We start from the raw sequence: 25,158 nt of genomic DNA, 5'->3' as shown, positions 1-25,158 counted from the left end.
AGCGCACACACGGAGCGAAGTGCTTTTTTTCACACAAGCAAGGGCATGTGTGATTGGCAGTGTATGTCACATGTCCTTGCCCTATAAGACCAAGCCATTTTCCCCATCGCCACCATTTTCTCACTGCTGCAGCTGCGTGTTAGACGGCACAGCTGTTGCTGTGTGCGCTATACCTTGTTAATTTCAAGCCAATTTTCGCACAAATATACAGATAGCTTGGGAGTAGGGAATAGTTGTGATTGCAGTCCTTTTAAGGACTAGGTTACAGCATTTCCTACGACTTTTATCAGGCAGGTCTGTGCTCAAAATAGATAGATTGTGGGAGTAAAGACTAATTGTAATTGGAGTCCTTTTCAGGACTAGGTTACATCAGTTCCTATCAGTTTTTGCCAGGCAGGTCTGTGCCAGTGCTGTGCAAGTTTTTTTCACAGCATTTGGCTGAATCTAGCAAAGCTAATCCTTTTTGGCCTATTGCAGAGTGTGTTAGTCAGTGGAGTAGCCTATCTGTGTTGCAAGATATACCACCTGTGTATAGAATACCAATTTTTTTACTGCACCTAGTGAAGTAAAATCTTTTGGGCATAGCATCATTCTATTAGTCCATCTATACTGACCTCCATCAGGTTGCAAACTGAATATAATTTTTTTCTGCATCTAGCTCTGAAAAAATATTTGGGCTTCTAGCGGTGTGTGGGACTTGGTCTATTAGTCCATCTATACTGACCTCCATCAGGATGCAAATTAAAAATAATTTTTTTCTGCATCTAGCTCTGAAAAAATATTTGGGCTTCTAGCGGTGTGTGGGACTTGGTCTATTAGTCCATCTATACTGACCTCCATCAGGTTGCAAATTAAAAATATTTTTTTTCTGCATCTAGCTCTGAAAAAATATTTGGGCTTCTAGCAGTGTGTGGGACTTGGTCTATTAGTCCATCTATACTGACCTCCATCAGGTTGCAAATTAAAAATAATTTTTTTCTGCATCTAGCTCTGAAAAAATATTTGGGCTTCTAGCAGTGTGTGGGACTTGGTCTATTAGTCCATCTATACTGACCTCCATCAGGTTGCAAATTAAAAATAATTTTTTTCTTCATTTATCTCTGAAAAAATATTTGGGCTTCTAGCAGCGTGTGGGACTTGTTCTATTAGTCCATCTATACTGACCTCCATCAGGTTGCAAATTAAAAATAATTTTTTTCTGCATCTAGCTCTGAAAAAATATTTGGGCTTCTAGCAGTGTGTGGGACTTGGTCTATTAGTCCATCTATACTGACCTCCATCAGGTTGCAAATTAAAAATAATTTTTTTCTTCATTTATCTCTGAAAAAATATTTGGGCTTCTAGCAGCGTGTGGGATTGTTCTATTAGTCCATCTATACTGACCTCCATCAGGTTGCAAATTAAAAATAATTTTTTTCTGCATCTAGCTCTGAAAAAATATTTGGGCTTCTAGCAGTGTGTGGGACTTGGTCTATTAGTCCATCTATACTGACCTCCATCAGGTTGCAAATTAAAAATAATTTTTTTCTGCATCTAGCTCTGAAAAAATATTTGGGCTTCTAGCAGTGTGTGGGACTTGGTCTATTAGTTCATCTATACTGACCTCCATCAGGTTGCAAATTGAATAAAAAAAATTTCTGCATCTAGCTCTGAAAAAATATTTGGGCTTCTAGCAGTGTGTGGGACTTGGTCTATTAGTCCATCTATACTAACCTCCATCAGGTTGCAAATTGAATAAAAAAATTTTCTGCATCTAGCTCTGAAAAAATATTTGGGCTTCTAGCGGTGTGTGGGACTTGGTCTATTAGTCCATCTATACTGACCTCCATCAGGTTGCAAATTAAAAATAATTTTTTTCTGCATCTAGCTCTGAAAAAATATTTGGGCTTCTAGCAGTGTGTGGGACTTGGTCTATTAGTCCATCTATACTGACCTCCATCAGGTTGCAAATTAAAAATAATTTTTTTCTGCATCTAGCTCTGAAAAAATATTTGGGCTTCTAGCAGTGTGTGGGACTTGGTCTATTAGTCCATCTATACTGACCTCCATCAGGTTGCAAATTAAAAATAATTTTTTTCTTCATTTATCTCTGAAAAAATATTTGGGCTTCTAGCAGCGTGTGGAACTTGTTCTATTAGTCCATCTATACTGACCTCCATCAGGTTGCAAATTAAAAATATTTTTTTTCTGCATCTAGCTCTGAAAAAATATTTGGGCTTCTAGCAGTGTGTGGGACTTGGTCTATTAGTCCATCTATACTGACCTCCATCAGGTTGCAAATTAAAAATAATTTTTTTCTGCATCTAGCTCTGAAAAAATATTTGGGCTTCTAGCAGTGTGTGGGACTTGGTCTATTAGTCCATCTATACTGACCTCCATCAGGTTGCAAATTAAAAATAATTTTTTTCTTCATTTATCTCTGAAAAAATATTTGGGCTTCTAGCAGCGTGTGGGACTTGTTCTATTAGTCCATCTATACTGACCTCCATCAGGTTGCAAATTAAAAATATTTTTTTTCTGCATCTAGCTCTGAAAAAATATTTGGGCTTCTAGCAGTGTGTGGGACTTGGTCTATTAGTCCATCTATACTGACCTCCATCAGGTTCTAAATTGAATAAAAAAAATTTCTGCATCTAGCTCTGAAAAAATATTTGGGCTTCTAGCGGTGTGTGGGACTTGGTCTATTAGTCCATCTATACTGACCTCCATCAGGTTGCAAATTAAAAATAATTTTTTTCTGCATCTAGCTCTGAAAAAATATTTGGGCTTCTAGCAGTGTGTGGGACTTGGTCTATTAGTCCATCTATACTGACCTCCATCAGGTTGCAAATTAAAAATAATTTTTTTCTGCATCTAGCTCTGAAAAAATATTTGGGCTTCTAGCAGTGTGTGGGACTTGGTCTATTAGTCCATCTATACTGACCTCCATCAGGTTGCAAATTAAAAATATTTTTTTTCTGCATCTAGCTCTGAAAAAATATTTGGGCTTCTAGCAGTGTGTGGGACTTGGTCTATTAGTCCATCTATACTGACCTCCATCAGGTTGCAAATTAAAAATAATTTTTTTCTGCATCTAGCTCTGAAAAAATATTTGGGCTTCTAGCAGTGTGTGGGACTTGGTCTATTAGTCCATCTATACTGACCTCCATCAGGTTGCAAATTAAAAATATTTTTTTTCTGCATCTAGCTCTGAAAAAATATTTGGGCTTCTAGCAGTGTGTGAGACTTGGTCTATTAGTCCATCTATACTGACCTCCATCAGGTTGCAAATTAAAAATAATTTTTTTCTGCATCTAGCTCTGAAAAAATATTTGGGCTTCTAGCAGTGTGTGGGACTTGGTCTATTAGTCCATCTATGCTGACCTCCATCAGGTTGCAAATTAAAAATAATTTTTTTCTGCATCTAGCTCTGAAAAAATATTTGGGCTTCTAGCGGTTTGTGGGACTTGGTCTATTAGTCCATCTATACTGACCTCCATCAGGTTGCAAATTAAAAATAATTTTTTTCTGCATCTAGCTCTGAAAAAATATTTGGGCTTCTAGCAGTGTGTGGGACTTGGTCTATTAGTCCATCTATACTGACCTCCATCAGGTTGCAAATTAAAAATAATTTTTTTCTGCATCTAGCCCAGCCAATAGTTTTGGCCTAATACCACAGTTTGGCCACTCAGCTCTGCTCGGTTACCATCCATTGTTTTTTTGTGCAAACAACTCCAGAGTTGTGAATTAGTTAACCACCAAAATGAGTGGAAAAAGGCCTGCTGCTGGTGGAAAGGGGAATAGGCGTGTTGGGAAGGGGAAAAAAGGTTGTGTCCGTGGGGTAGGTGCAGAAGAAAGACCATCTTCCAGCCAAACTAAAATGTCTACTTCTTTTAGCGGACAATGTGATAAGATCCCTTTCTTACGGCCACGCCAATCGCTACAAATTCCAGATGAGGCACAAAAACAGCAGGTGCTTCAACGGATATCAAGTGCTCCTTTAAGAGGGCTCTCCTCCACATCAACTTCAACATCACAAATACTCCAGTCCTCAAAGGTGTCACCCAAATCGCACTTGCTTCCTCACAGCTCCCAAATCTCCAGCTGCCCGTCTGAGTATGAGGTAGAACAGATGGTTGAGTCTGCAGAGCTGTTTACTCATACTATAGCCTGGGAATCAGAGGTCGACTCCAGTGCTTCTGTGAATCCAGACGAGGAAATGATCTGCACTGATGCCCAGAATCTTTATGAGTCGGATCCAGGACCAGACGCAGAAGGTTCTGACCATAATGTAGACCCTCATTCCCAAACTGTAACTCCTGTTGGTGGAGACAATGAGGAAGACGATGATAAGACTCAAATACCTGATTGGAGCGACAACTTTAGTTTTTTGTCAGGGCAGGAACAGGTTGGCTCTGAGGACGACGGGTGTGATAACGCACAGGGTGATGATGATGAGGTCGGAGATCCCACTTACTGTCAACCCACAGTCAGCCAAGAGATGAGGTCAGCAGAGGAGGTGGAGGAAGATGCTAGTGACGACGAGGTCAGGTTGCGCCTTCCTGGACAGAGACGTAGTACTGGAAGCACGTCAACAACTGCATCCTCAAACACAACTCTGCCTCTCACCACAAGTCGTGGTGGCTCTTCAGGTCGCATGGGTGCTAAGCCTTGCATAGCCTGGGCATTTTTTCAGATCGATAAAGATGACCCAACTCGTGTTATCTGTAACATTTGTCAGCAAAAGCTAAGTAGAGGCCAAAAAATACATAGTTTGAGTACTTCATGCATGAACCGGCACATGGACATGAAGCATAAGTTGCAGTGGGAAGCTCAGTGTGCTACAATGCGGCCTAGCCAGCCGGGCCAATCACCGTCTGCCATATCTTGTGCATCCGCGGCCTCTTCATCCTCTGTGACTGGGGGGACAGCAGTCACACCTGCCACCTCTTTACCCGCAACAGCCAGCGTGATTGGCAGGTCATCATTTTCTTTGGAGGTGGTAACACCAGCTGGTGTTGAGCGCTGTCCGACATTGATAGCACCACCTTTGGATCAAGGCAACCTAACATGTCCGCCTGCATCTTCCTCACAGACCGGCAGTTTGCCGGGGACACCCTTATCAACCCCGTCTAAGCACAATAGCCAGCCCTCGGTCCCTCAGATGTGGACAAGTAAAAGACCATTTCATCCTAGCCATGAGAAAGCTAAGAGGTTGAATTTCACCATCTGCAAGCTCTTGGCTACAGAAATGCTGCCTTTCCGCCTGGTGGACACAGAGGATTTTCGAGACCTTATGTCCGTCGCAGTGCCCCAGTACCAGATGCCCAGTCGGCACTACTTCTCAAAGAAAGGTGTGCCTGCGCTCCACCAGCATGTCGCACACAACATCACCGCTTCTTTGAGAAACTCTGTGTGTGACAGGGTGCATTTCAACACAGACACTTGGACGAGTAGGCATGGACAGGGGCGTTACATGTCGCTGACTGGGCACTGGGTAACTATGGTGACAGCAGGACAAGGGGCTGCTGTCCAAGTCTTGCCGTCCCCACGAGTTGTGCGTCAATCCTCTTTATGTCAAAGTTCCTCCACTGCTTCTGCCTCCTCAACCTCCTCTCGGTCTTCCACCTGCACCCAAAGCCTGTCTGGTCATGCCACAAGCTTTCTAACTGCGCAGAAGGGATCCTGCACACCTCCTTACTATGCTGGCAGTAGGGCTCAACGTCATCAGGCGGTTTTTACATTGAAATGTCTGGGAAATGTGAGTCACACAGCTGAGGAGTTGTGGTCAGCTCTGGAGAACCAATTTCATGAATGGTTGTCTCCACTGGACCTGAAACCAGGGAAGGCCGTGTGCGACAATGCTGCAAACCTGGGTGCGGCCCTTCGCCGGGGCAATGTCACACACGTGCCTTGTATGGCTCACGTGTTGAACCTGGTTGTCCAGCAATTTTTAGCCCACTATCCCAGACTAGATGGCCTTCTGCAGAGGGCACGGTCGCTGTGTGCTCACTTCCGCCGTTCGCATCCCGCAGCTCAGCGACTTACATCTCTACAGAAGTCGTTGGGCCTGCCACTTCACCGGCTAAAATGCGATGTGCCTACCCGGTGGAATTCAACTCTGCACATGTTGCAGCGACTGTGGCAGCACCGACAAGCCCTGGTGCAATACGTTCTGACGTATAGCCTGGGCCAACGAGATTCAGAGGTGGGGCAAATCACGCTGGAGGAGTGGTCTCAGATCAGGAACCTATGCACCATTCTGCACAGTTTTGAAATGGCGACGAAGATGTTTAGTGCTGACGATGCCATTATCAGCATGACTATTCCGGTGATTTACATGCTGGAGCACATGTTAAACAGAATTCGGAGTCAGGTGGTGGCACAAGAGGAGGTGGAGGAAGTAGAGGAGGAGGAGTTGTATGCGGAAGGGCTAACATCTGCAAGGTCCGGACGGTCGGCAGCACCAAGGCGGCAGGCATGTGAGGGTGGGGGAGATGGTTTTACCAGGGCGCATGGTAGCAGCCAAACTAGTGAGGAAGGTGCAGGAGCCCAGGAAGAAGTGGAGGACGAACTGATGGAAGACTCATCAGATGAGGGAGACCTTGATCACATTTCTGTTGTGCGAGGTTGGGGGGAGAGGACAGAGGAAGGAAGCATGATTGTTACCTCGCCACCAACACAACAGGGACTTGGTGCTCCTGGATGCGCAACACACATGAGTGCCTTCTTGCTGCACTACCTGCAACATGACCCTCGAATTGTGAGAATTAGAAATAATCCTGACTACTGGGTTGCCACACTGTTAGATCCCCGGTACAAAAGTAAATTTGCAGAAATTATTCCTGCCATAGAAAGGGATGCACGCATGCAGGAGTATCAGCAGAGACTGTTGCAGAATCTTACATGTGCTTTTCCACAAAATACCAGTGGTGCACGTAGTGAATCTCACAGTTCCAACTTGCCAACCGTGGGACCGTCAAGTGTTCAGCACTCAAACCGTAACAGAACCACAGTATCTGCTGGTAACATCAATTTTGCGGAATCATTTCACCACTTTTTTAGCCCATCCTTTGCAAGGCCACAGGAGACAAGAAGTCTGACACATAGTCAACGCCTAGAGACGATGGTACAGGAGTATCTCCAAGTAAACATTGAAGCCACGACTGTGTCACTGGACCCTTGCTCTTTTTGGGCTTCCAATCTGGATAAATGGCCGGAGCTAGCCACTTACGCCTTGGAGATCTTGTCATGCCCCGCAGCCAGCGTTCTGTCTGAACGTGTGTTCAGCGCTGCTGGTGGTGTGCTGACAGATAAGCGCACGCGGCTCTCCACTGATAATGTAGACAGACTCACGTTCATAAAGATGAACAAATCATGGATCCGAAACAACTTTTCTACCCCTGTGTCATCCTGGGGAGAGTAAAAGCTTGATGATTGGTTAAAATCACCCTACCAACCGTTTTAAGCTTTCAAATTACTAATCATGTTTATCTGTATCTTGACTGGAAAATAATTTGGGCTTTGTAGCAGTGTGCAGCACTGATCCTATTAGGCCATCTATAATAAGCTTCACCAGATTTAAAATTAAAAATAATTTTTAGCTGCATCTAGCCCGGAAAATAATTTTGGGGCTCCGAGATGCGCAAGACACATAAGTGCCTTCTTGATGCACTACCTGCAACATGACCCTCATATTGTCAGAATTCGAAGTAATCATGACTACTGGGTTGCCACACTCTTAGATCCCCCAAACTTTTCGATCAACCTTTTCATTTTAATAAAGACCAAAAAAATGGTCATTTTTGAAATTATAAGCATTAGCAGGTTGTTAGAAACTGAAATCAAACAGTTTTCAACTCAAAACTTTATTCTAGGTGATGTTACATTTTCACATAGGACCCCTTGTTCGAAAGGAGCTTCTGAACTCTCTCGTCCATTGAATTTGTCAGGTTTTGGATGGTTTCTGCTTCAATTGTTTTGCATGAGGACAGAATACCCTCCCAGAGCTGTTGCTTAGATGTGAACTGCCTCCCGCCATCATAGACACTCCTTTTAATGATGCTCCAAAGGTTCTGAATGGGGTAGAGGTCAGGGGAGCATGGGGGTCACACCATAAGTTTGTCCCCTTTTATGCCCATATCAGCCAGAGATGCAGATGTTTTATGTGCAGCATGAGATGGTGCATTATCATGCAGAAAAATGATCTTGCTGTGAAATACACGGTTCTTCTTCTTGAACCATGGCAGGAAGTGCTGTTTGAGAAAATCCACATACATTATGGAGTTCATCTTTAGCGCCTTCAGGGATCCGAAAGGGGCCGACAATCTCTCTCCCCATGATTCCAGCCCAAAACATTACTCCACCTCCTCCTTGTTGGCGCTGTAGCCGTGTTTGCGTGGGGTGTCCATCAACCAGCCATCCTCCACTCCATTCATCTGGACCATCGAGCGCTGCACGTCACTCATCCGTGAACAAAACAGTTTTGAAATCAGTCTTCATGTAATGTTTGGCCCACTGGAGCCGTTTCTGCTTGTGTGAAGTGGATAGAGGAGGTCGACAGGATGGCATATGCACAGCTGCAAACCTCTGAAGGACCCTGCATCTTGTTGTTCGGGGGACATTGGAGGCACAAGCAGCTTCAAAAACTTGTCTGCTGCTATGACAAGGCTTATTTCCCGCTGCTGTTTCAACCTGACGTAATTGCCTGTAGGAAAGAGTCCTCAATTTGCCCTTATCAGCACGCACACGTGTGTACTGTGAATCAGCTACATACTTCTTGATTGCCAAGACACTTCATCCTGATCATCGCACAATGTTGATTGTAGTCATGCCTTGACCTAAACACTCCACAATTTGTTGCTTCTCAGCAGCCGACACATCCTTTTTCTTTCCCATTTTGGCAGAAAATGTAGGCTGCTTAATAATGTGAGAGAGCCTTCTTAAGTAGTCTTGCCTTTCATTGGACACACCTGCCAAACTAATTAGCACAGGTGTCTGCAATTGCTTACAGTGATATAAAGAGCCCTGACACACATCACCATCAATGAGTTTAACTGACAAACAAACAAATTCTTCCCTTATCACTCCTAAACACTTTTTGCATAATAATTTGGAACGCGGTGTACATGTGCTTTTCCACAAAACACCAGTGGTTCACGTAGTGAATCTTACAGTTCTAACTTGCCAACCGTGGTCTGTATGGAATTGTTCAATAAAGGGCCCAAAATTAAGATAACATACATGGGAGAGGTCTCTATGAATAGGAATTCCTAAGTATTTGATACCCTGTGAGGGCCAGGCAAAGGGAAAGTTGGACTGGATGGAATCCTATATGGATTTAGGGAGGGAGACATCGAGGGCCTCAGACTTCGCTGCATTGATTTTAAAATTTTACCATGTAACAAAGTGATCTATTTCAGCCATAACAGCATGGATGGATATATGTGATTGAGTGATATATACTAGGACATCATCAGCAAATAGAGAGCACTTGTACTCGGTGCCTCCCACCTCAATCCACCTAATATTGGGGTTATGGCGAGTTGATGAGAGCAGGTGCTCCGTCACTAGGATGTATAAGAGAGGGGACAGAGGACATCCCTGCCTTGTCCCATTGGTGATTGTGAAAGGTGATGAAAATGTTCTGACGCACCCCCTGGGCCTTGGGACACCCGGAGCCGGACCCTTTTTGGTGGATGCTGGTGGTTGTAGTCTTCGTGGCGGCGATCCGGTTCCGTGGCTCAGGGCGGTCAAACCAGTGGCGGAACTATTTATGTGGTTTTGATGTTTAAATGTCCGACTACGCCACCCGTGGATTGCTGTCAGAGTGAACCGCCGCTACAGGGCAGACCGCTAAGGCTGGTGTTGTGGGTGCAGCAGCGCGTAGTATAACTCCCCACGGGAGGAGTATAGCCTCAGGGCAGTGTATGCGGAGGATGGGGGTGATGGTGCAGGGCAGCAGCAGTAACGACACGGAGTCAGTGATGCAGTTCAGGGCCTTTACTCACAGTTCTTATTATCCAGACCACGTCTGCAGGTAACGGCTACCCACGTCGTACTGTGCTCACCAGGTGAGGGGCTCAGACAACTCCCAGATAACTTTGGAGCGCTTCACAGGACCCCCTTTGTGTGTCCTTTGTCTGGCCTTTCTTACCAACACTTCTGTCCGGCTGCCTCGGGCCTCCTCTTGGTAAACTTGGCGCCAGTTTCCCTGACCCTATGTGGTGCCTTCCTAGCGGGTGGAGCAAGGGGCTGCGCCACATAAAATGTCAGAGCCTCCGGTTTCTAGCTGAGGGTCGTTTCCTGCCTCCACTAGTTCGGGGACCGGTCTCCCCCTTTGGCCTGACCCCTCCACGCAGGTGGATTCGGGCGTGCGGTGGCGACTCGCCTGTCCGCACCCCTGGGATCCCTTCATTCCTCGTTCCTGGAGCCTTCTCCGCTCCTCTTCCTTCCTTCTCCCTCTTGCAGGCCTGGGCCTCTGTTACTAGGCCCGCCTCCAGAGCAGAGCTCATGCAGAGCCCCTGCTCCCTGCCACTTCTGCTCAGACTTCTCTGCACTGAACTAAGATGGTGCCCACCTTTTATACTCCCTTCTCAATGCACCCAGGAACTGCTTCCTCCCTGCTCCTGCACTGCAGGGTTCCCCTTCCTCAGTGTTCCCTCCCCCCACTCCAGCCAGGGACAGGGACTGTCGTGCCCATCTCAGGGGCATATTGGTCGCCCTGCCCCATGGCAATGTGGTGTAATGCATGCAGGTGTTGGGTCCTGATCCACACTCCATCCTTATCTGAGAGTGAGATATCACACCTCTGGGTGAGGTGCAATACGTCTGTAGCAACCGAGCCCTCGGTGCTACAGTTCCATTTATCTTCAGCCTAGGTGACGTATTGTGATACAGGGCCGTGATTTTGGCTATAAAAGGGTCCCCTAGACCCCTACCCCAAGCTTTTTAAGAGAATCATATATGGCGTGCCAGGAGACTCTATGGAATGCTTTCTCAGCATCCAATGAGAGTATCTACTTACAAATTTTTAACTGCATCTAGCCCAGGAAATACTTTGTGCCTAGTAGCAGTGTCTGCTAGTCAGCGGATTATCCCGGCTGTTAAGCAAGCTACACCACCTGTAGTTTGGACACTTAATTTTTTCAAAGGAAATGCTTCGGGACCACGGGATACTCAGTGAAGAGCATCAGGAGGCACCCCAAGGCATAGGGGCTGGGACTGGCACTAGGATGCCTTGCGGTGGACAGCTGAGCTCGATCCTTATAAAAGCTTTTTAACTGCAGCAGCTTTAGTGGACGCTACTGGAGCTGGAATTACGCGGCTGCTGGCATGAGACTTGCCCTCCAATAGATCCTTGTAAATGGATTTAAAGTGTATTCATTCAAATTAGAGGGACAATTTAAATTAAAAAGCTTAGAGCTGCCTCCACCACAGGGGGGCTCTCTCGACCCACCAGCGGACAGGCACCAGTATTGGGAGAGGGGGGCTGGCCGTCAGGGTTCACCGCGGCTCTGGCACAAACCCGGCGACACGGAGGTGGCACGGGCAGGAGCGGACTGGCCGTCTCGGCTTCTCACTTTTTGGATTTTAGAAGGGCATGACATGCCTATATCTGTGTCTCCCCCTCCTTTTACTCCTCCACCTCTTTTCTTTTCGCATGACTATATGTACTTGTCACTTTTCCATGTGTTAGTTGTGTCTTCTGAGCAGTTTGTCAGCTTTTGGACACCTTTGAAGGTGTTTTCTATGTGTTTCTATGTGTTTTTGTTTGCCTGCCATTGGTTTTAACGGTGTTCGAAGGTGTTCGACGAACAGTTCGACGAACAGTTCGGCGAACACACGGGTGTTCGACGAACCGAACCGAACTCGAACACTACGGGGGTGGCTCAACACTAGTCATGTTCTATATTTTCTTGGAATCTGTGCATGGTGTCAGTACATGTTTGTACTGGATAAAACTGTGAATTTTTGGTCCGGAATGAGGAGATGGAAGATAAATCCTGAATAGGAGTTTCCTCTGAGTTGAGATCTGTTTGGAATGAAAGTGCAAGTTGTTCTGGAAATCTTAAACCCCTGTACTGATTGGTATGTTTCTGAGGGAGCGTTTGATTTTGTGAGTCATCTGACCAGAAATGTTTTTTAATGGTTAAGTTAAGTCTCTCACAAAACGGTTAATGTCTTTGATGATAGAAAAAATATCAAGTTTGCTGTTTGTGACAGCAAAATTTAACCCTTTAGAAAGCAGTTGATGTTCAGCAATAGTGAGGGGAGTGGATGATAAATTAACGACATCTAGTGTTGGAATCTGCTCCTGTTCCGGAGTCGATGTTTGATTGATTCCACATTTTTTCCGGTGCTTGCGACCTGCTCTTCTCCCCCATTTTTTGAAACTCACTGTTTTTTAAAGTAATAATATTGGGGTTTTACATTCAATAGATCCCCCTCAGAGGCATCAGTAGAATTATCTGATTCAAATTCAGATGAGGAAAACGTGACTTGTGATCTAGGTGTGGAACCTGTCCTAAATCCACTGCACTTTTAAATGGACTTAGGAAGTTTTTTAGGGTGTCCCCATCTGCCCCACTCATATACCTGATCTTTCTCATAATCTATTGTGTCACGGCTGAATTTCTTTTGTTTAGTACAAATAATAGAATCTTTAAGATCTTGCACCTTTTTTTTAAGGTTTTTTTGAAAAATGTCAAAATCTTCAGTGGGCATTACTGTTTTCATTTTTTCCATCAGTTTAGCTATTTCACACTGTGTGTGTTTTAACTGTTCAGTCTCGTATTTTAAAATAAGTTCAATAAGTTGAATGGAGTTGAAGTGGATAGAATAGCAGTCCATTCAGTAACAAATTGTGGACAATAAACGGTAGTGGGGATTTTTGTGATGCGTAGGCCACATGGAATCATATTTTTTTCAATATAATTATTCAAAGTTGTTTGGTCCCACCATGTTTTGGCTTCATTCAAAGAGAGTTTTTCTATGTCCATAACTAGATTGTGCACATCTGTGGGTAAATCTGGTCTAGTAGGGTTAATAGTGAAGATTTTAGCAGCACGCTCTCTGCGTGAATGTTCATATAAAGGATCCATGTCCAAAAAAAACAAAGCACTCCTTTGGTGCATTATGTATATTGTGGCGGAGACAGACAAAATACTCTTGCATTTTTGTATTGGATACTAGAATTCCCTCAGGCTTAAATTATAGAAAAGAGTTCAAGTTACATTACTGACTTGGTGTCTCATTCTCGTTTTTAAAAATTCCTGTTGTTTTTTAATTCACCACTCTTACAACATTTTTTTTTTCTTTGCAATCTTGGGTTGTTACACACCTGCAGCACCTTTCTTGATTAGTGCCAGCATAAGAAGGGTTCCTCCCCTTATGTCTGACACTTATTCATACCAAGTTTAAGAGCGGTCTTCACTCGAAATGCGTCTGATAGCACACCCCTCCTTCATGCCCCTGTGTTTTCCCTTCTATTATTGTTCTTCCACCAGCTGGAGTTACATTATCGCTGTCTGGATATTTTTTAAAAATTCTAAATAAAAGACATTTGTTTTTATTATTGAAGTCTGTGGAGCTGGATCATTGTCTTTTCTATTGCAGGTAGAAGCACTCTGCATTTGACGGATGAACAGTGTAGACGCGACCAAGAGTATCAGTTGCTTTCACCCCTGGATAGCCTTCAATATCAAGCCCCCGTTTCCTCCGTTCCAGTGTTTTTCTGGAGGCATTACAAGTGTAGTACTTTGGTAAATCACAGTAAAGAATTGTTTTTGCAAAAGGGTCTTGTTGACACAATTCAAAAAATACCAAGAGGGTGGTCTTAGGTGGTGTTAGGATCTGCTGCTGCAAGTTTGCTGGGTTAAAGAAAATTCTCTGTCCATTTTCCAAGTGCACACTCAGATGCACAACTGGTGGGTAGCGCTCATGAATGGGGAATCCTAGTATTCTCCAAACAGCTTCATTGCTGCTTATGTACCTGCCCATCTGGAATGCCTCCACTTCATCAATAATAGGTCCATTTTTCTGGAGTTCAAAAACTGCTTGATCATTTCCTTTGTGGACATATTTGCAGATATACTTGATTGATTTCACAGAGTGGCAAGATTCGACATTTATGTGGGTCTGGAAGATTTTTGAGAGCAAAGGGTTGTAAGGCACTACCCACCTGTTGTCAATTTCTATCTCTTGGAGTGATGATTAGAGATGAGCGGTGTTCGAATCGAACTGTTCGCCAATTTAAATTCGAACTGTTTTGGGCGGTGTTAGAGCCGCTCGACGAACCCGAACGATTTTAAAAAAATTTGGCTGTTCGAGGTTATGTTCGATAACTGTTCGTGCACCAAAATCGTAACTGGATTTTTTCACAGTAATGCTGATAATCAATGTTAATACGCAGTTTGAGTGCACAGCTAGGCAGGGGGAGGGGCATGGGATGGATCTCTGCAGAAATAATGAAGATCTCCATTTTTTTTCTCTTTCCCGCATTTACAGTGGGAAGGTGCAGTCTGTCAGCCTATCAGCAGCGCACACACGGAGCAAAGTGCTTTTTTTCACACAAGCAAGGGCATGTGTCATTGGCTGTGTATGTCACATGTCCTTGCCCAATATGACACAGATATTTTCCCCGTCGCCACCATTTTCTCACTGCTGCAGCTGAGTGTTAGACGGCACTGCTGCTGCTGCTAGCGATATATTGTGTAACTGAATTGCAAGCAAATTTTCTCTTAAATAGACAGAAAGGTTTAGGGAGTCAGGACTAGTTTGTAATTGCAGCCCTTTTGAGGGCTAGGTTACAGCAGTTCCTAGCACTTTTAGCAGGCAGGTCTGTGCTCTTAAATAGACAGATAGGTTGGGAGTAGTGACTAGTTGTAATTCCAGCCCTTTTGAGGGCTAGGTTACATCAGTTCCTATCACTTTTTGCCAGGCAGGTCTGTTTTAGTGCTGTGCAAGTGTTTTTCACAGCAAATGGCTAAATCTAGCTAAGCAAATCCTTTTGGGCCTCTTGCAGTGTGTGTTAGTCAGTGGAGTAGCGTATCTGTGTTGCAAGCTACACCACCTGTGTATGTAATACAAATACCTAGCCAAGTAAAACCTTTTGGGCATGGTAGCAGTGTGTGGTACTCATTCTATTAGGCCATCTATACCAAGCTCCACCAGCTTTGAAATTACTAATAATTTTTAGCTGCATCTTGCCTGTAAAATAATTTTGGGCATATTAGTAGTGTGTGGTACTCATTCTATTAGGCCATCTATACTAAGCTCCACCAGCTTTCAAATTACTAATAATTTTTAGCTGCATCTTGCCTGTAAAATAATTTTGGACATATTAACAGTGTGTGGTACTCATTCTATTAGGCCATCTATACTAAGCTCCACCAGTTTTCAAATTACTAATAATTTTTAGCTGCATCTTGCCTGGAAAATAATTTTGGGCATATTAGCAGTAGTGTTGAGCCACCCCCGTAGTGTTCGAGTTCGGTTCGGTTCGTCGAACACCCTTGTGTTCGTCGAACTGTTCGTCGAACACCTTCGAACACCGTTAAAACCAATGGCAGGCAAACAAAAACACATAGAAACACATAGAAAACACCTTCAAAGGTGTCCAAAAGCTGACAAACTGCTCAGAAGACATAACTAACACATGGAAAAGTGACAAGTACATATAGTCATGCGAAAATAAAAGAGGTGGAGGAGTAAAAGGAGGGGGAGACACAGATATAGACATGTCATGCCCTTCTAAAATCCAAAAAGTGAGAAGATGACACGGCCAGTCCGTTCCTGCCCGTGCCACCTCCGTGACGCCGGGTTTGTGCCAGAGCCGCGGTGGACACTGACGGCCAGCCCCCCTCTCCCAATACTGGTGCCTGTCCGCTGGTTGGTCGAGCGAGCCCCCCTGTGGTGGAGGCAGCTCTAAGCTTTTTAATTTAAATTGTCTCTCTAATTTGAATGAATACACTTTAAATCCTTTTACAAGGATCTATTGAAGGGCAAGTCTCATGCCAGCAGCCGCGTAATTCCAGCTCCAGTAGCGTCCACTAAAGCTGCTGCAGTTAAAAAGCTTTTATAAGGATCAAGCTTGGCTGTCCACCGCAAGGCTTCCTACCGCCTGTCAAAGCCCCTATGCCTTGGGGTGCCTCCTGATGCTCTTCACTGAGTATCCCGTGGTCCCTAAGCATTTCCTTTGAAAAAATTAAGTGTCCAAACTACAAGTGGTGTAGCTTGCTTAACAGGCGGGATAATCCGCTGATTAGCAGACACTGCTACTAGGCACAAAGTATTTCCTGGGCTAGATGCAGTTAAAAATTTGTAATTAGATACTTTCGTTGGATGCTGAGAAAGCATTCCATAGAGTCTCCTGGCACGCCATATATTATTCTCTTAAAAAGCTTGGGGTAGGGGTCTAGGGGACCATTTTATAGCCAAAATCACGGCCCTGTATCGCAATGCGTCACCTAGGCTGAAGATAAATGGAACTGTAGCACCCCGAAGGCTCGGTTGCTGCAGAGGTATTGCACCTCACCCAGAGGTGTGATATCTCACTCTCAGGTAAGGATGGAGTGTGGATCAGGACCCTGACACCTGCATGCATTACACCACATTGCCGTGGGGTAGGGCGACCAATATGCCCCTGAGATGAGCACGAGAGTCCCTGTCCCTGGCTGGAGTGGGGGGAGGGAACACTGAGGAAGGGGAACCATGTAGTGCAGGAGCAGGGAGGAAGCAGTTCCTGGGTGCATTGAGAAGGGAGTATAAAAGGTGGGCACCATCTTAGTTCAGTGCAGAGAAGTCTGAGCAGAAGTGACAGGGAGCAGGGGCTCTGCATGAGCTCTGCTCCAGAGGCGGGCCAAGTAACAGAGGCCCAGGCCTGGAAGAGGGAGAAGGAAGGAAGAGGAGCGGAGAAGGCTCCAGGAATGAGGAACGAAGGGATCCCAGGGGTGTGGACGGGCGAGTCGCCACCGCACGCCCGAATCCACCTGCGTGGAGGGGTCAGGCCAAAGGGGGAGACCGGTCCCCGAAACTAGTGGAGGCGGGAAACGACCCTCAGCTAGAAACCGGAGGCTGTGACATTTTATGTGTCGCAGCCCCTCGCTACACCCGCTAGGAGGGCAGCACATAGGGTCAGGGAAACTGGCGCCAAGTTTACCAAGAGGAGGCCCGAGGCAGCCGGACAGAAGGGTTGGTAAGAAAGGCCAGACAAAGGACACACAAAGGGGGTCCTGTGAAGCGCTCCAAAGTTATCTGGGAGTTGTCTGAGCCCCTCACCTGGTGAGCACAGTACGACGTGGGCAGCCGTTACCTGCAGAAGTGGTCTGGATAATAAGAACTGTGAGTAAAGGCCCTGAACTGCATCACTGACTCCGTGTCGTTACTGCTGCTGCCCTGCACCATCAACCCCATCCTCCGCATACACTGCCCTGAGGCTATACTCCTCCCGTGGGGAGTTATGCTACGCTCTGCTGCACCCACAACACCAGCCTCAGTGGTCTGCCCTGCAGCGGCGGTTCACTCTGACCGCAATCCACAGGTGGCGTAGTCAGACATTTAAACATCAAAACCACATAAATAGTTCCGCCACTGGTTTGACCGCCCTGAGCCACGGAACCGGGTCGCCGCCACGGAGACTACAACCACCAGCATCCACCAAAAAGGGTCCGGCTCCGGATGTCCCAAGGCCCAGGGGGCGCGTCAGAACATTTTCATCACCTTTCATAATCACCAATGGGACAAGGCATTGATGTCCTCTGTCCCCTCTCTCATACATCCTAGTGACGGAGCACCTGCTCTCATCAATTCGCCATAACCCCAATATTAGGTGGATTGAGGTGGGAGGCACCGAGTACAAGTGCTCTGCATTTGCTGATGATGTCAATCACATATATCCATCAGCAGGCAGTTATGGCTGAAATAGATCACTTTGTTACATGGTCAAATTTTAAAATCAATACGGCGAAGTGTGAGGCCCTCGATTTATCCCTCCCCAAATACATACAGGATTCCATCCAGTCCAACTTTCCCTTTGCCTGGCCCTCACAGGGTATCAAATTCTTAGGAATTCCTATTCATAGAGATCTCTCCCGTCTATGTTATCTTAATTTTGGGCCCTTTATTGAACAACTCCATACAGACCACGGTTGGCAAGTTAGAACTGTAAGATTCACTACATGAACCACTGGTGTTTTGTGGAAAAGCACATGTACACTGTGTTCCAAATTATTATGCAAAAAGTGTTTAGGAGTGATAAGGGAAGGATTTGTTTGTTTGTCAGTTAAACTCATTGATGGTGATGTGTGTCAGGGCTCTTTATATCACTGTAAGCAATTGCAGACACCTGTGCTAATTAGTTTGGCAGGTGTGTCCAATGAACGGCAAGACTACTTAAGAAGGCTGTCCCACATTATTAAGCAGCCTACATTTTCTGCCAAAATGGGAAAGAAAAAGGATGTGTCGGCTGCTGAGAAGCAACAAATTGTGGAGTGTTTAGATCAAGGCATGACTACAATCAACATTGTGCGATGATCAGGATGAAGTGTCTTGGCAATCAAGAAAAATGTAGCTGATTCACAGTACACACGTGTGCGTGCTGATAAGGGCAAATTGAGGACTCTTTCCTACAGGCAATTACGTCAGGTTAAAAGAGCAGCGGCAAAAAAGCCTTGTCATAGCAGCAGACAAGTTTTTGAAGCTGCTGGTGCCTCCAACGTCCCCCGAACAACAAGATGCAGGGTCCTTCAGAGGTTTGCAGCTGTGCGTACGCCATCCTGTCGGCCTCCTCTATCCACTGCACACAAGCAGAAACGGCTCCAGTGGGCCAAACATTACATGAAGACTGATTTCAAAACTGTTTTGTTCACGGATGAGTGCCGTGCAACGCTCAATGGTCCAGATGGATGGAGTGGAGGATGGCTGGTTGATGGACACCCCACGCAAACACGGCTACAGTGCCAACAAGGAGGAGGTTGAGTAATGTTTTGGGCTGGAATCATGGGGAGAGAGATTGTCAGCCCCTTTAGGATCCCTGAAGGGGTAAAGATGAACTCCATAATGTATGTGGAGTTTCTCAAACAGCACTTCCTGCCATGGTTCAAGAAGAAGAACCGTGTATTCCACAGCAAGATCATTTTCATGAATGATAATGCACCGTCTCATGCTACACATAACACATCTGCATCTCTGGCTGATATGGGCATAAAAGGGGACAAACTTATGGTGTGACCCCCATGCTCCCCTGACCTCTACCCCATTCAGAACCTCTGGAGCATCATCAAAAGGAGTGTCTATGATGGTGGGAGGCAGTTCACATCTAAGCAACAGCTCTGGGAGGGTATTCTGTCCTCATGCAAAACAATTGAAGCAGAAACCATCCAAAACCTGACAAATTCAATGGACGAGAGAGTTCAGAAGCTCAGAGTTCAGGGGTCCTATGTGCAAATGTAACATCACCTAGAATAAAGTTTTGAGTTGAAAACTGTTTGATTTCAGTTTCTAATAACCTGCTAATGCTTATAATTTCAAAAATGACCATTTTTTTTGGTCTTTATTAAAATGAAAAGTTTGATCGAAGAGTGTGGGGGATCTTAGAGTGTGGCAACCCAGTAGTCAGGATTATTTCGAATTCTGACAATCTGAGGGTCATGTTGCAGGTAGTGCAGCAAGAAGGCACTTATGTGTCTTGCGCATCTCGGAGCCCTAAAATTATTTTCCGGGCTAGATGCAGCTAAAAATTATTATTAATTTTAAATCTGGTGGAGCTTAGTATAGATGGCCTAATAGAATCAGTACTGCACACTGCTACAAAGCCCAAATTATTTTCCAGCCAAGATACAGATAAACATGATTAGTAATTTTAAATCTGGTGGAGCTTAGTATAGATGGCCTAATAGAATCAGTACTGCACACTGCTACAAAGCCCAAATTATTTTCCAGCCAAGATACAGATAAACATGATTAGCAATTTGAAAGCTTAAAACGGTTGGTAAGGTGATTTTAACCAATCATCAAGCTTTTACTCTCCCCAGGATGACATAGGGGTAGAAAAGTCGTTTCGGATCCATGATTTGTTCATCTTTATGAACGTGAGTCTGTCTACATTATCAGTGGAGAGCCGCGTGCGCTTATCTGTCAGCACACCACCAGCAGCGCTGAACACACGTTCAGACAGAACGCTGGCTGCGGGGCATGACAAGATCTCCAAGGCGTATGTGGCGAGCTCCGGCCATTTATCCAGATTGGAAGCCCAAAAGGAGCAAGGGACCAGTGACACAGTCATGGCTTCAATGTTTACTTGGAGATACTCCTGTACCATCGTCTCTAGGCGTTGACTATGTGTCAGACTTCTTGTCTCCTGTGGCCTTGCAAAGGATGAGCTAAATAAGTGGTGAAATGATTCCGCAAAATTGATGTTACCAGCAGATACTGTGTTTCTGTTATGGTTTGAGTGCTGAACACTCGACGGTCCCACGGTTGGCAAGTTGGAACTGTGAGATTCACTACGTGCACCACTGGTGTTTTGTGGAAAAGCACATGTAAGATTCTGCAACAGTCTCTGCTGATACTCCTGCATGCGTGCATCCCTTTCTTTGGCAGGAATTATTTCTGCAAATTTACTTTTGTACCGGGGATCTAACAGTGTGGCAACCCACTAGTCAGGATTATTTCTAATTCTCCCAATTCGACGGTCATGTTGCAGTTAGTGCAGCAAGAAGGCACGCATGTGTCTTGCGCATCCAGGAGCACCAAGTCCCTGTTGTGTTGGTGGCGAGGTAACAATCATGCTTCCTTCCTGTCCTCTCCCCCCAACCTCGCACAACAGAAATGTGATCAAGGTCTCCCTCATCTGATGAGTCTTCCATCAGTTCGTCCTCCACTTCTTCCTGGGCTCCTGCACTTTCCTCACTAGTTTGGCTGCTACCATGCGCCCTGGTAAAACCATCTCCCTCATCCTCACATGCCTGCCGCCTTGGGGCTGCTGACCATCTGGACCTTGCAGATGTTAGCCCTTCCGCATACAACTCCTCCTCCTCTACTTCCTCCACCTCCTCTTGTGCCACCACCTGACTCCGAATTCTGTTTAACATGTGCTCCAGCATGTAAATCACAGGAATAGTCATGCTGATAATGGCATCGTCAGCACTAAACATCTTCGTCGCCATTTCAAAACTGTGCAGAAGGGTGCATAGGTCCCTGATCTGAGACCACTCCTCCAGCGTGATTTGCCCCACCTCTGGATCCCGTTGGCCCAGGCTATACGTCAGAACGTATTGCACCAGGGCTTGTCGGTGCTGCCACAGTCGCTGCAACATGTGCAGAGTTGAATTCCACCGGGTAGGCACATCGCATTTTAGCCGGTGAAGTGGCAGGCAGAACGACTTCTGTAGAGATGTAAGTCGCTGAGCTGCGGGATGCGAACGGCGGAAGTGAGCACACAGCGACCGTGCCCTCTGCAGAAGGCCATCTAGTCCGGGATAGTGGGCTAAAAATTGCTGTACAACCTGGTTCAACACGTGAGCCATACAAGGCACGTGTGTGACATTGCCCCGGCGAAGGGCCGCACCCAGGTTTGCAGCATTGTCGCACACGGCCTTCCCTGGTTTCAGGTTCAGTGGAGACAACCATGAAATTGGTTCTCCAGAGCTGACCACCACTCCTCAGCTCTGTGACTCACATTTCCCAGACATTTCAAATAAAAACCGCCTGATGACATTGAGACCTACTGCCAGCATAGTAAGGAGGTGTGCAGGATCCCTTCTGCGCAGCTAGAAAGCTTGTGGCATGACCAGACAGGCTTTGGGTGCAGGTGGAGGACCGAGAGGCGGTTGAGGAGGCAGAAGCAGTGGAGGAACTTTGACATAAAGAAGATTGACGCACAACTCGTGGGGACGGCAAGACTTGGACAGCAGCCCCTTGTGCTGCTGTCACCATAGTTACCCAGTGCCCAGTCAGCGACATATAACGCCGCTGTCCATGCCTACTCGTCCAAGTGTCTGTGGTGAAATGCACCCTGTCACACACAGAGTTTCTCAAAGAAGCGGTGATGTTGTGTGCGACATGCTGGTGGAGCGCAGGCACACCTTTCTTTGAGAAGTAGTGCCGACTTGGCATCTGGTACTGGGGCACTTGGACGGACATAAGGTCTCGAAAATCCTCTGTGTCCACCAGGCGGAAAGGCAGCATTTCTGTAGCCAAGAGCTTGCAGATGGTGAAATTCAACCTCTTAGCATTCTCATGGCTAGAAAGAAATGGTCTTTTACTTGTCCACATCTGAGGGACTGAGGGCTGGCTGTTGTGCTTAGACGGGGTTGCAAAGGGAGTCTTCGGCAAACTGCCGGTCTGTGAGGAAGATGCAGGCGGACATGTTAGGTTGCCTTGATCAAAAGGTGGTGCTATCGATGTCGGACAGCGTTGAACACCAGCTGGTGTTACCACCTCCAAAGAAAATGTTGACCTGCCAATCACGCTGGCTGTTGCTGGTAAAGAGGTGGCAATTCTGCGTCCCAAATCAGGTGTGACTGCTGTCCCCCTAGTCACAGAGGATGAAGAGGCTGCGGATGCACAAGATGTGGCAGACGGCGGTTGGCCCGGCCGGCTAGGCCGCATTGTAGCACAGTGAGCTTCCCACTGCAACTTATACTTCATGTCCATGTGTCGGTTCATGCATGAAGTACTTAAACTATGTATTTTTTGGCCTCTACTTAGCTTTTGCTGACAAATATTACAGATAACACGAGTTGGGTCATCTTTATCGATCTGAAAAAATGCTCAGGCTATGCAAGGCTTAGCACCCATGCGACCTGAAGAGCCACCATGACTTGTGGTCAGAGGCAGAGTTGTGTTTGAGGATGCAGTTGTTGACGTGCTTCCAGTACTACGTCTCTGACCAGGAAGGCGCAACCTGACCTCGTCATCACAAGCATCCTCCTCCACCTCCTCTGCTGACCTCATCTCTTGCCTGACTGTGGGTTGACAGTAAGTGGGATCTCCAACCTCATCATCATCACCCTGTGTGTTATCACACCTGTCGTCCTCAGAGCCAACCTGTACCTGCCCTGACAAAAAACTAAAGTTGTCGCTCCAATCAGGTATTTGAGTCTCATCATCGTCTTCCTCATTGTCTCCACCAACAGGAGTTACAGCTTGGGAATGAGGGTATACATTATGGTCAGAACCTTCTGCTTCTGGTCCTGGATCCGACTCATAAACATTCTGGGCATCAGTGCAGATCATTTCCTCGTCTGGATTCACAGAAGCACTGGAGCCGACCTCTGATTCCCAGGCTATAGTATGAGTAAACAGCTCTGCAGACTCAACCATCTGTTCTACCTCATACTCAGACGGGCAGCTGGAGATTTGGGAGCTGTGAGGAAGCAAGTGCGATTGGGGTGACATCTCTGTGGACTGGAGTATTTGTGATGTTGAAGTTGATGTGGAGGAGAGCGCACTTAAAGGAGCACTTGATATCCATTGAAGCACCTGCTGTTTTTGTGCCTCATCTGGAATTTGCAGCAATTGGCGTGGCCGTAAGAAAGGGATCTTATCACATTGTCCGCTAAAAGAAGTAGACATTTTAGTTTTGCTGGAAGATGGTCTTTCTTCTGCAGATGTTACTGTTGCTTTAACACCTACTCCACGGACACAACCTTTTTTCCCCTTCCCAACACGCCTATTCCCCTTTCCACCAGCAGCAGGCCTTTTTCCACTCATTTTGGTGGTTAACTAATTCACATCTCTGGAGTTGTTTGCACAAAAAAACAATGGATGTGAACCGAGCAGAGCTGAGTGGCCAAACTGTGGTATTAGGCCAAAACTATTGTCTTGGTTAGATGCAGAAAAAAATTATATTCAGTTTGCAACCTGATGGAGGTCAGTATAGATGTACTAATAGAACAAGTCCCACACACAGCTAGAAGCCCAAATATTTTTCAGAGCTAGGTGCAGAAAAAAATTATATTCAATTTGCAACCTGATGGAGGTCAGTATAGATGAACAAATAGAACAAGTCCCACACACTGCTAGAAGGCCAAATATTTTTTCAGAGCTAGATGGAGAAAAAAATTATATTTAATTTGCAACCTGATGGAGGTCAGTATAGATGGACTAATAGAAAAAGTCCCACACACTGCTAGAAGGCCAAATATTTTTTCAGAGCTAGATGCAGAAAAAAATTATATTCAGTTTGCAACCTGATGGAGGTCAGTATAGATGGACTAATAGAACAAGTCCCACACACTGCTAGACGACCAAATATGTTTTCAGAGCTAGATGCAGAAAAAAATTATATTCAATTTGCAACCTGATGGAGATCACTATAGATGGACTAATAGAACAAGTCCCACACACTGCTAGAAGGCCAAATATTTTTTCATAGCTAGATGCAGAAAAAAATTATATTCAATTTGCAACCTGATGGAGGTCAGTATAGATGGACTAATAGAACAAGTCACACACACTGCTAGAAGGCCAAATATTTTTTCAGAGCTAGATGCAGAAAAAAATTATATTCAAATTGCAACCTGATGGAGGTCAGTATAGATGGACTAATAGAACAAGTCCCACACACTGCTAGAAGGCCAAATATTTTTTCAGAGCTAGATGCAGAAAAAAGTTATATTCAATTTGCAACCTGATGGAGGTCAGTATAGATGGACTAATAGAACAAGTCCCACACACTGCTAGAAGGCCAAATATTTTTTCAGAGCTAGATGCAGAAAAAAGTTATATTAAATTTGCAACCTGATGGAGGTCAGTATAGATGGACTAATAGAACAAGTCCCACACACTACTAGAAGGCCAAATATTTTTTCAGAGCTAGATGCAGAAAAAAATTATATTCAATTTGCAACCTGATGGAGGTCAGTATAGATGGACTAATAGAACAAGTCCCACACACTGCTAGAAGGCCAAATATGTTTTTAGAGCTAGATGCAGAAAAAAATTATATTCAATTTGCAACCTGATGGAGGTCAGTATAGATGGACTAATAGAACAAGTCCCACACACTGCTAGAAGGCCAAATATTTTTTCAGAGCTAGATGCAGAAAAATATTATATTCAATTTGCAACCTGATGGAGGTCAGTATAGATGGACTAATAGAACAAGTCCCACACACTGCTAGAAGCCCAAATATTTTTGCAGAGCTAGATGCAGAAAAAAATTATAATCAGTTT

This window comes from Phyllobates terribilis, unplaced genomic scaffold, assembly GCF_046119375.1.
Source record: "Phyllobates terribilis strain yellow unplaced genomic scaffold, ASM4611937v1 Scaffold_9__5_contigs__length_417890890, whole genome shotgun sequence".
Classification (NCBI taxonomy): domain Eukaryota; kingdom Metazoa; phylum Chordata; class Amphibia; order Anura; family Dendrobatidae; genus Phyllobates; species Phyllobates terribilis.
The sequence above is the reverse complement of the archived record's forward strand: the minus strand, read 5'-3'. Positions refer to the sequence as shown.